Source organism: Condylura cristata, unplaced genomic scaffold (assembly GCF_000260355.1).
Source record: "Condylura cristata isolate star-nosed mole 26May11 unplaced genomic scaffold, ConCri1.0 scaffold00007, whole genome shotgun sequence".
Lineage (NCBI taxonomy): Eukaryota > Metazoa > Chordata > Mammalia > Eulipotyphla > Talpidae > Condylura > Condylura cristata.
Genome location: NW_004567108.1, coordinates 8,548,433 through 8,559,658, shown reverse-complemented (window position 1 = coordinate 8,559,658; position 11,226 = coordinate 8,548,433).

The following is an 11,226-nucleotide window of genomic DNA, read 5'->3' as shown; positions in this document are numbered from 1 at the left end:
CACTTAACTCTTTTTAACTTAACTCTTTCCTTCACTTGAAAATCCTGTGCGGACCCCTTCTTAAAATGATTTTAGCTTTTTACCTGAAACAATGTACCCTGGTTTTCAATTTGTTAATGCCAAATAAATCCTTGATTTCCTCTGACTTTGGCTATTAATTTTAAGGTTAACAATTCTATGTGTATTTATTTCATCATCATAGGTAAATAGTGCAAGATTATGAAGACAGTGCTGTGGGCAGGTGCAGGGCTTACACACTATTGTCAGGAGAGATAGCATCTTTCAGGTAGTGTCTTCAGCATCTTTCTATTTGAAATTTTACTGGTATTTATAAATGATTAAGTGTGCTATTATTTTGTTCTGAAACCTTCTCTCCCTTTTCTTTTCAACTGAAATTTTGTAGTTGTCTGGTATGAAATTGTAGGACATTATATTTTCTTAAAAGAAGTACCTCTTCCTATGGGTTGAGTTTTTTTTTTTTTAACACAAACTGAAAATTATCTGTAGTTCCATATTTGTAACAATTATCTCATTGACTGAGAGCCTTTGAATCTTCATGCTCTTCCTGTGTTTATTTTTATTTAATGGAGCTGTTTGGAAGGATAGACTGTCATTTTCAGGAAGTGAAGAATTAGCTATTGATTTATACTTCTGCTGTATTCAGTGCACTAGACTGTAGGGAAAGACCAAATGTTTCAGAATGCAAAGAGCAAGAATTTCAAATGTAGTTACCAATTGAATCCTAATTCTGTCAGCTTTTAACAGAAATTTCTTTGGATATTTTGTTAATTTCTATGCAATCAATACTGCATAATTTAAAAATGAAATATTAAGTATTATTATTTGTGAGGATTTGATCAATAATAGTTTTGTGTAAATTGGTATGTATTATACTGAATATAACTTAAAGTATAAAAGATATAAGGAACATTTATAGAAATGCAAGCATATACAATACAAACACACTACATATTAAATGTATGTTAATATATAGATATCATTGAAACAACATATATGACATATATTATTAGAATGCATATCCTGGCAATAGGTCACCAACATGGTAGAAATCAATATTATAATAGATTAGTAATATAATTTTTGTAATTTAATAAATTAACAGAATGTTTTTTTCACACTAAAAGAAGTAGTGTGTTAGAAAATGGCATGAAATTCCAAGCAGTTCTCTACCCCTTATCTATTTTTTTCTGTCTAATATAAATAATGGAGTTTGATTTTTTGGGATAATGCTTAATCTAACATTTTGGTGTTCCTCATCATGTACATCGATACTTAATCTTACAGGATAGATGTCCTTTGATGGGAAATCTTTTTGAAATCCTATTAGAGTTCCCATTCTAATTCACAATGTCTCCTTTATCTTAGAAGGCACATTTACAAATCTCTTTTTAAAAATAATTTATAACGTTAACATTCCTAGGTATTAGAGAAGAACAAACTGATACAAAAGAGAGGCCTTGTGATGTTACACTATACTTGTAAGGACGGTGACCTTTAAAATAGGAAATTTAATGCATCCCTTATCTTGAATGTGCTTTGATTTTTTTTTTTTTAATGTTTACCTGCTTTGAGTGAATAGATTACAAGGACTGGTATGAGTTTGGAATGTTGATGCCTTGACTGCTCCACACTGTCAGTACATCTTCTTTGGGGAACAGTCACTTTTCAAAGCACATAGAGTGCATTTTATTTTAGATTAAACTTAACCCAGTCCAATAGACCTATAGGGGAATACATTAAAATAATTTCAGTGCATTTTACTTAATCAAACTTTTTAAAAGATTTATTTATTTATGCATACAGAACTGGGGTACAGGCCAGAGGTGCAAGAGCCATGAGAGGCTTCACCAGAGACACAGTGGGGAGCAGAACAGGAAGATTCAGGAAATACAGAGCTGAGGGGAGCAGTGGGTGAGACAGGAGAGGTCTGCAGGGCCATGTGGGTCATCTTGGGGGCCCAGGGATCAGGATGGAACTCTGACTGAAGTGGCTGGCGGCTGTGGCCAGCTTCGCGCAGTGCTGCACTTTAACACTTTGGGCCACATGGGAGGATCCAATCAAACATTTTTAAAATGCTTTCCACAAATCTAAATTTTTCATAACATGACCATAGATTAACACAGAATTTTGTTTCTCATTTTACTTTACTTTTACAATATTCCTTGAAATGTGGACTAAATGCCAAGTGGGATATTTTTCTCATGTACAAAGTCACAGGCATGAAAGAACCCAAGAAAACAAATGCCACCTGGTAACATTCGATATTTATAACCTAGTGTCTTTGCAGAAGCTGCCTGAAGACTCAGATGTTGTATAAAAGAAAAGTGCAGCTATCAGTTTTTTAAAAGACTATTATTAGTGTTACAGATGATAAGAAAATAATTTGCCAAATGGATATGTACAGACTTTTCAATGTATGACAAATTCCCTTTCAAAAGTACAGGCCATTTCAATTTGCTTAACTACTTGAAGACTCTATATAAAGAGGTTTATACTTATATGATTTTACTCTCATGAAATGAGTGAGCAAATGTCAGATTTGAAAAGACTGATAAATATGATGAATGAATGAGATGCTTATTTTTCTACAACTTGAAGCTAAAAACTTCTTTAAAAATGGCATCAGCCCTACACTCAGGAAAAGTGTAAATTAGATGAGTGTTTTTGAATTTAGGAAATGTTCAGTTACTTGTATTCAGTCATTCATAAACACATTGATTAAGTCTAGGACATATTCTCTGAAACTTCAATATCTCAAAGAACCCACTTGTCTTTTATATTGAACCACTTGTAAAAGCCCATTTAATGACAGCTCTGGCATAACTTTAAACACCTGATCATCATTCACATCTAATGATTATTCATTGTTAATTAATAACTACATGCATTTGTCATGTACAGAGGTAATTAACACTATAAAAGATTTCATCAGTGGACCTGAAAGCACCACGCTAAGTTGGCAAGGACAGTATGCTTCAAGTAGCATTAAATAGGAGAGACAGGGAAAGGAGTCAAGTCTCAATCCAAAAATGGTTTTCACTACTTTTCATTGTTTCACTTTTTGATAGCTTCTGAGGACAACTCCATTGTTTGCCTCAGTTTTCAAGGGCATGCATTACTATTGATGTATGTACATGTGTATATAAATATAAATATATATATGAACACCTGTACAGGCTGTCTGGGTAGTCCATGAATATGCAAATCATACAGAATTGGCTATTTCTATCCCATTGCTTTTGCTCACCTGATATCTTTTTAAACTTTTTATCAATTGTTTTTGTCCCACATCGTTGTAGTTCCCATAGTTCGACCTCTACCATATTACCATGAACCATCACCCTATTTTCTTGTGTCCCCCACCCCCTGTGCCTTGTTTGGGTCCCTCTGCTCCTCCCCCTTCTTTGTTGAATGCCCAGGTTCTGTGTCTGCTGCTAGTTTTGACTTTTTCTTGACCCTTTGTTTGGTTTCTCTATATTCCATATATTCCATCTTTTTCCTTCTGCTTTTTCCTTTCTTCTGGGTGTTTTGGAAACTGTGAACAACAGTTTCAGATTTCCAATATAAATGTAAAGTAAATTAAAATGTTTGGGTTACTTAAGTATAGACAACTTTTAGGAAGCTCACAGAAGGAAACTGGCCTGAATAAAAGAGGCGATAGAAGAGCAACTGTCTCTCTTGGATGGTTTACTACCGTTCTTTCCTTCTCTCAGATGTGGATAGTCTTTTCATCTATAATGCTTTCCTTTCTTGTCTTCTCAGCCTTAGCCTTGGCCACCAGACATCCTGCTCCCTTTTCATCCCTTTTCAGCAGATTTACGATCGTATATAAGGAAGAGGGTAAGATGAACATCTTTAGCAGATGAGGAAAAACAATTGTTCAGTGTAACAGCGCCTCAGACTATAACATCTATGAGAAAATAAACTGTTTCGCTCTGAAGTTTGCCAGTCTATATCTTGCAGTTTTGTTTTCTTTTTTACTGTAAGAGATTATCTTTTTCTGTGACATCTGATGATTTTCCAAAGTTTCTATTATTCTTTCAACTTCTGTTACCCTGAGATCAGCATGTGGCAAATCCCAACAGGTTAACATAAAATCCTGTAAAGACATGTTTGATTTTACCAAAGAATTCACGTTTCATAGTATGTTGTGATAGCCTAGTGTTTCTCTAGTGACATGCTGATCCGGGTCAGTCACACATGGACACACTTGACCTTATTAGTAATCCTTAGTGTTTGAATTCTTTCATATTTTTGACCCATCTGTTAACCTCTCTAAATCTATATTTTCATATTTATCGAAAGGTTTCTCTCACAGTGTCTGCTTTATTAAAGATCGTTTCTAAATATAAGTCATTATTTCAAATATAAAATAAAATGAATTGCCCTATAATACTAAATTTAAGTAACTTTCATATTTGAACCACTCAAACTTAATATTTAGGGATTTCAATTATTTTTATAGGTTTGATTGCATGCATTTTTTAAAACTCGTTATGTGAAGTGACTTCATGGCATGCTCTTCCAACAGAGTCAGTATTTATGGCAGCCTAATTAGCATAAAATAGTACCTTCATGTTCTTAGTTCCAACTCAAGGCTAGGAATACGGGTGGAGGCGGGGCAGAGAACAGCTGTTCTGAAACCTTGCAAATGTCTCTGCTTCATAACTAGCATGAACTTAATGCAATGTCCATTCATCCTTCTCTGCACTCACTATTAAATGTGCCAGAAATACAGTAATAAACAACAAGGCTAGGCCCTATCATAGTCACATTCAGACAGTGGGCACGACTTAGTCAGAAACTCGTGCCAGCAAATTCAACCTTTCTTCTGAAGGGTGAATTGACAAGGTCTGTCTCTAGCACCTGTGGCAGATGCTCAGTGGCAGAGAAATGGTCCCAGTCAGCACATCACCATCTTGAAATCCCCATGCACAAGTCACAGATGGCAGGGGAGGGCCACACTGTACCAGAAGGCTCTGGAAACAGACCTGAGCCCACCAGGGACAGGCTATTCAAGTTATGCCTCCCTTGTTTGTAAATGAACCAAACTCCAAACCCTACCTGGGATCATCAGAACACTCCACCACGACCATGTAAACTAAACCTGTTCATTTTCAAATTGTAAGTAAGAATGCACACAGCATATTTTAATCTTTACTCAACATCTATACAAATCACTGTAAGGGGCCCTCCCTGGTGGCACAGTGGGTTAAAGCACTGCACTAAAAAGCTAAAGCCACTTTAGCATGAGTTCAATCCTTGCCCAGGCAGTGACCCACATGGCATGGGAGGCCTCTCCTGACCTGCCTGCTGCTCCCCTCAGCAGTGTACTTCATCAATCTGCCTGTTCTGCTCCCCACTCTCTCTGGTGAATTCTCCCACTGCCCTTGAACCCCAGTTCTGAATGCATAAATAAATAAATCTCAAAAAAAAAACTATATGGGGGGGAACTAATTTATTCCATTTTGAATCTAGAAGCAATAGACCTAGCAGATCAAAAAAGGAAAGAAATATTTTATATTCATACAATCTTTCCACAAATTATTTTGTCATTAATTAGAACTTAAATAAAATAGAGATGTGAATCTGCCAGGATTTTGGGCCAAGCTACCGTAATAGAATTGGCTACCTACATATAAAATTCGTGAAATACCCAAAAGTAGATCCATGCTGCTTGCTTACCTTATAAAATTAAGACTGTTCCAGGGAACCAGCGGGGTGACTGGTCTAGCCTGGAAGCAGAGGTACGTTCAGCATCCCTGGTGGGTCACGATGCTCTGTATTCCTCTCTCACCTACTTCTGGCCTGTGTCACTTATGACTGGCACCTGCTTGGTCCCTAGTTTGAACATCTACAACATTTGTCTCAAACATAATTTGTATCATGACCCTGTGGGCTTATGGGAGCCCCGCATCCCATTCTCCCAGGGGTTTCAGCTTTTGTCGTGATTAGAGGCACAAAACTATGCATTGCCAATCGTTTTCAGGTGAGGTCAATGCTACAGCCCACCATCTGAAAACTGTTCTTCTAGAATTTCACTTGGTCAATGAGGAAACAGACAAATGTGATCCCAAAATAAGCCGCGTTGGCAGTGACTAGTTTGAATGGAAGCTACATAAGGAGTGAGTGGTATACTAGGGTACCCTGAATCTATTTTTATTTTTTTTTAAATTATATGCATTTATTTATATATAGGTAACATCATTGTTCACTTTTTTTTTTATTATTTATTCATACAGAACTGGGGTACAGGCCAGAGATGCGGAGGGTGAGAAGATTCACCAGGAACAAAGTGGGGAGCAGAACAGGCAGATGGACGAAGTACACTGCTGAGGGGAGCAGCGGGCGGATCAGGAGAGGTCTGCCACGCCATGTGGATCTCCTTCCGGGCAGGCGGAGATTGAACTCATGCATGAGGAATTGGCTTAAGGTTCTTAGTGCTGTGCTTTAACCCGCTGCGCCACCAGGGAGGGCCAATTTTGCATTTTTTAAAGAATTGTTTATTTATGTATATAAAACCGGGATAAAGGTCCAACATGAAGGGGGAGGGGGTGAGAGGATTCACCAGAGACAGAGTGGGGAGCAGAACAGGCCGACTGACAAAGTACACTGCTGAGGGGAGCAGCGGGCAGGTCAGGAAAGGTCTGCAACACCATGTGGTCACCTCCCTGGGCAGGGATTGAACACATACTGCAGTGGTTCATAGATTCATAGTGCTGCACTTTAATCCATTGTGCCACCAGTGAGGACCCGCAATTTTGTATTTCTAAAGTCCCAACTATTATCATAGACAAATAAGCATGACAAGGTTTATAGCATTTGTTATTCTTCTACCCGATTTTGTGTTTCCTATTCCAGTGGCTAGGATTGAAGACCTCCCATTACATACTTGCTTAATCAGTAGAAAGGTTTCTTTGTGTTTGCTTATTTATTGTTCTTCATTTCACGGATAAAAGTTAGAAGCTACTGATTACTGGCCTTAAGTTTTTTTTTTTTGTGATATAGTACAAGTTCCATATCTGTAGTGTTGTTTTGTTGCTTAATTTTCAACCTGTTCCTTTTTTTTTTTTTTTTTTTTTTTTTTTTTTTTTTCCCTTTTTTTTTTTTTTTTTTTTTTTTTTTTTTTTTTAGCCTGGACTTTAAGCTCCTTGAAGGCTGACATAAAAGGAGATTCAGAGTTTGCTCCAAAATAGAGAGTATGTAGGAAAAGGACAGGAATCTTCTCATCATAATCTTCAATGATTATGCTCTCTCATTTTTTGTCCACCATGTTTATTTTTATTTTCCATTTTCTGTGAAGCTTGGGAGGGGATAAGTTCCACAACTCACAAACATAGTAGTTTTAGTTTTATCCATATTTAACAAATTGTGGAGAAGATTTAGACCTCTGGAGAAACGACAAATTCTACCTCAGCTCTCTCTGGGAGCTGAAAACAGACTTAACCACAATGTATCACTGTCCCTGGTACATGGAACAGAAAAGAAATGTAGGCATCCCTTCCAGTCACTTGAGATCATAGACATTCGTTGAAGAGACGCTATTTCAAAATGTGTCTGTGGTAGGGAGACACTGGCTTCTAACTGAAGTCAGCTGTGATCTAGTTCCTACCTGCTTCATTCTGCAACCTGGATTTCTCTTTTCCAGACTTCTATTTCTTCTGTGCTACTTCTATATGATTTTTCATCCTACTAGGAGCATATTCCAGAACTTTGTCTGTCCATGTTCTTTCTCTTACTTGGAAGTAACTTTTCCTTTGTGGTATGTGACTGCCTCTCTGTGTTCTGTTTTCAGGTTCCTATTCCCAGGGCCACATGAAGATGGACACTGTTGGGAGTGACTAAAGATTTACTCACAAGGACTGAATTAGGGCGGTAAAGGCCTTGCATCTAAGGACTGCTAAGGTGGTAATAAACTGACCTTGTATCCGGGACAGGACTAGCTGAAGGTGATAACGAACTGGGCCTCACATCAAGGACACAGCGATAAGTCACCCCCTTTGGAGTCTGAGTTTAGAATCTATATAAGAGACTCTTCCCCCTTATTGGGTGGGCAGTAGCTGCGGACCCCACTCTAGGGGCTCCGTCTCAGCTGCTGTCCTGGAGCAATAAACTCTGCTTGCCCAGCCTTTCTGCCTCAAGCTTTCCTTTCTTGCGGCTCTTGCGGCTGGTCACAGAACTTGGCAACAGACTACTGGCATCTGTCCCTCCTCTCCGTCCTTTTTCCTTTCAGACACCCTTCCAGCTACACACACATACACAACTGCTTCACTCTTCCTCCTCCTGCCTCTGTAATTTTAGTTTATTGTTTTAACTAAGCATACGTACCATGCCTCTTATATTATCTGCTTTATTTCTAGTGCTTATCACAGGAAGACTGGCACATAATGTATAGTCAATAAATATTTAATAAATAAATTAAAGGAGGAATGCATACATTAAATATTTAGTAGATCGATTTTGTACCACTTGATTCTTAATTTGATGTTGTTAAGAAAGCAGCTTCAAAAGATTAGGATCCAAATGAATGTGGCCATTCGTACAGTTTGTGAAGAATCCTAGGCTACATTTAAGATGTTCGTTGGAAATTTGCAGGAAATGAGTTGGCATAGTAAAAGTGATGCAGGAGGATCTTTCAGTGGAGGGGTGTGGGTCCTTGGTGGGTATGTAGCATGATGCATATCGGAAAAGATGGTGGCATCCTATATTTCTAAACTATATACAGTGCTGCAAGCTAAAATTAGCTTAATAAAAAATAGGAAAAAAAATCTATGTACGAGTCGATACACCAACGTAGTCAGTTATGTATCAGGTGCAGAACTGAGCAGTTTGAGGTGTCTCATGTTATCAGTCCATGAATGGATTTTTAGGTTGTGTATTCATGAGAAAGTTGAGATTCAAAGAGGTAACTAACTTTCCCCAGGTTTAGCTTTAGGAAAGCTAAAGTTTCCTAAATATTGGTTTCTTTTGACAGCAAATCTCTCAGCCTTTAACTCTATGCCATTATTAGGTAGGGGGATTTGAATTATGTAAAAGATCAGGCTGGAAGCACTATGATTAAATATTAAAAATACAGCTGTAACAATTCATATTTTTAAAAGTCCTGTCACTTGTTTCCTGGGGTCCTAGAACAGTCTTTTTAGATAAACGGGGAAGGTAAGTAAGACAAAGAGCCAATTAGGATTCTGCCTATTGTACCACCCACCACTGCTCATAGTTGCAACATATGATACATTGCAAATGAAATCGGATTCTAGAGTTGAGAGCATGCCTATCCCTTACCTAAGTGAAACGTGGTGATATGAAATGCTGAGTGTCCCTTTGAGGAAAAAGGTATCAGCAATGGTGATTTCATATTAAACATGACAATAAAGGTGTAAATTCATGTCTTACCACACCTGACTGAAAACCATGTAGATGGTGATTTCATATTTAACATGACAATAAAGGTGTAAATTCATGTCTTACCACACCTGACTGAAAACCATTGTAGTGATTTCCATGGGGCTGTTGGAGAAACCATCATTCCTGAACACCTTGTGGTCTCCATGTATGGTGGGAGGTCATTTAGTTATCCTGGCAATAAAATTAAGGAATTGAATAATGCTTATCAAATCATATATTTTTCTCCTTTACCTCTACTTCATTTCCCTTCTTTTAATAGAGAATCAAGTTTTGGGAATAAATTTAATGTTATTAATTTACGGCTAGGGTAAAATGCTGAAGTTTGCAAATATTAAATTTCATACACACATGAAGTATTAATATAATTCAACTTTAGTTTATGCTGAATTATCCCAACATAAACGAAAACTGAAACCTTATCACAATCAATTTGACCAACTAATCAAATGAGGTATCTTATAACAGAAATGTTGCCTGTGCAGTTGAATTCTTTGATCATGATTTATAAATGATTAAAGTAGACTTCCTCTCCTACCTCCCTTAGGCAGCCATGTCAAACAAACATCTAATGTAAAATAAGACTGTAATATTTCAAAATAAAGAGCTAAATCTGAAGTCCTATATTTCCTCCAAAAGCAGCCAAAGGAAATGCCCATATAGAGAGTAAAATGAGGCTCAAATAAGTCTTTAATTAATTAATATGTTACCACATTGTGACTAGTTATAGTATTTGACCAAAAAATTTCCTCAACACCTTCAACTGAAAAGTTAAAATAAAATAAAATAAACATAATGCCTTTTGATTAAAAAAAAATAAAACTTTGCAGAATGTATTTAATTTAACTGGTGTGCTTTAAATAGGATGTTGCAAATGTTCAGAATACCATGTGGTTAGGTGATTACCACAGTTCTGTGGTTCTTAATTATCCATATGAAGGCCGAATGAATCAGTAGTCAAATGGGGGCAATTATCACATTTACAGAAGAACATGACTCTCTAGATGGAGCTTTCTGCAAGCCTCATTTGCTATTACAAAGTCAGGAGTAGAGCATTTCAATACAAATGAGCATTGCATTATTCCATGGAATCTAAATGTCATCAGTTTTGGGGATGGAGACAATATGGTAAAGAGGTATGATTTTCTCCAGAATTTATTTTGGCAAATATCAGGATTTAGAGAATGCAGAAATTGAAATGAAAAAAATAATAATAATAAACAATTTCATTCTGAAAGATTTACCTATGGGAGCTGAAACTCCTGGCACTTGGATTGCACTAAGATATATCATTTCATTAAGGTAGAAGAAAGGGAGCAATGATTGCTAACTGTAAATTGGCCCTTTTGTTGTCTGGCTGTATTGAATATATAGATATTGAGGTTTTTCTGTCTGTAGCAGCTGTAGAAATACAGCTACAGGCCCCAACTGTCCAGCTGAATAAACTCTCTTTGGTAATTGGCATATGTGTGTGCAAGTAGAAATCAAAGAGAAATATAGGCTCTTTCTTCTAATAATTATGCTTTGCTATTAATCAAGAGTAATGACTCTCAGCAGCACTATTTTAGTAGAGTTATAAAGATTAGAAATATAATTGACTCCTTGATGCTTTGGATGTCCAAAAACTTCACATGAGTCAGTATATTAAATGTCTAATTACAGGCAAAGATAATTCTTTTTCTGAGACATGCCCCAGAAGTAGTTTGCATCATAAAAGCAAATAAAAGGGCTAGGAATAGCTACATAGCTCATGCTTTAAAATTAATGTCTCTTTTCCTATGAAGTAATTGAACTTTTTCCTGC